Source organism: Tiliqua scincoides, chromosome 4, assembly GCF_035046505.1.
Source record: "Tiliqua scincoides isolate rTilSci1 chromosome 4, rTilSci1.hap2, whole genome shotgun sequence".
Lineage (NCBI taxonomy): Eukaryota > Metazoa > Chordata > Lepidosauria > Squamata > Scincidae > Tiliqua > Tiliqua scincoides.
Window position 1 is genome coordinate 210,988,208 of NC_089824.1, and position 1,779 is coordinate 210,989,986.

The following is a 1,779-nucleotide window of genomic DNA, read 5'->3' on the forward strand; positions in this document are numbered from 1 at the left end:
AACTGTGATGCACTGGCCTACTCTTGATATATCTTGTTTGAAGTATGAGAGGCCTCTATCCTTACAAGAATCTAGTTAATGTCCTAGAACACTACTATAGTTTAGATACTTGGGGGCCCAATCCTATCCAACTTTCCAGCACTGATGCAGCTGGGGCATGTGCTGCATCCTATGGTGGGGGGGCAGTCACAGAGGCCTCCTGTGTAAGAGAACATTTGTTCCCTTGCCTTGGGACTGCATTGCACCTGCATCAGTACTGGAATGATGGATGGGATTGGGGCTTTAGTCAAATTAGATGTGACCCTACATGTGTAGGCTATATTTCCTGTAGTGTTATTTTTTTTTTAAACAGGAAAGGATGAAATGACCAACAACTGTGGTGCTGGATAGGGGGCCTATAATATTTTGGCCCTGCAGTGTTAATGATTTCAGTCATGCCCCTTCAGACTCCTTTCAAGTGAAAGCCAGTGGAAGCTTTTCCATTAAAAAATATCACATGGTTGGCAACCTTTAGTCTCAAAAGACTATGGTATAAGCCTACAGCACCTGGTATTCCCAAGCGGTCTCCCATCCAAGTACTAACCAGGCCTGACCCTGCTTAGCTTCCAAGATCAGACAAGATCAGGCATGTGCAGGGTAACATTTGCTGCAAAAAAATAGCACATGGGGCCCACTGTTAGGACTGGAACTGTGGTGGAGGCAAAGAACTGAAGCTCCCCAAACTCCACCACAGTTTTGGACTGTTTTGTCATTGTCCCACCACCCTGCACACTATTTCCTGGCTGGAGGGAAGCCCACAGAAGTGTACCCACAGAACCCACAGAGGATAGGCGATCATCAGGGATTGCTTATCGTTCATTTTACTGTCACTTGTTGACTGGGTAACATGAATGACTACATATACAAATGAATAATTATAAAGTTAACTACATGTGGAACCTGAAGTAGAACTTGGCCATTACATCATGTGACCTTTTGGGGCTTCTACTTCTTCCACATAGTGCCCTTTACAGAAATTGGTTCCAAAGAATGTATCATGGTACTTATACAGTTTTCCCAAATATTTACAGAGGTGAATTCCTAGAGTGGTTAACTAAGTGGCCACAGAGAGACAAACAAGACCCAAGAGTGGAGAAAGAAAAGCCACAACCCACAGATAAAGCTACCCTCTGCCACTTCATAACAAACACAGTGGCCTTTTATCCTTTAATTCAGCAGATTCCATATTAGGTCATCTAAAAATCTACATGTGAAGCTAACGAGCAAACTATGGCTAGGAATATAATTACTCATCTGATATACATCTTGCAAGCTTTTTTTATTTCTTGGAAGAAGAAGAAGAAGAAGAAGAAGAAGAAGTAGTAGTAGTAGTAGTAGTAGTAGTAGTAGTAGTAGTTACCCTTACCGTGTTTGACAGACATTCTTTCTTCCCAGGAAACCCTGACATACCACACCTTGAGTAAAATTCAGTAGGGTCACAGGGATCCTTGATGAACTTCAGTTAGAACCAGGGGCAGACCATCCATTTGATGAGGTTATGTGGACTGCATCAGTGGCAGACTGTGGTGGGGGGCAAGACAGCAGGAGATTTGGGGTGCTCTTCACTCCGAGTCTTCTGCCACCACTGCCTCCCCCCACCCTTCTGTGGATGTGAGCCACACCAATCCATTCTTCCCACTAGAAGCAAGCAAAGAGCAGACCATCCAGTCCCTTTCCTTGCTCCTAGCACGGTCTCCTCAAGATGCCACACGAATAAAGGAGCTCCATCATTCTTATTAA

General features: G+C 44.2%; 1 pseudogene; it reads right to left on the reverse strand.

Moving 5' to 3' along the window:
* Positions 1-534: 534 nt before the first annotated feature.
* Positions 535-654, reverse strand: LOC136650705 (5S ribosomal RNA; annotated as a pseudogene).
* Positions 655-1,779: the final 1,125 nt, after the last annotated feature.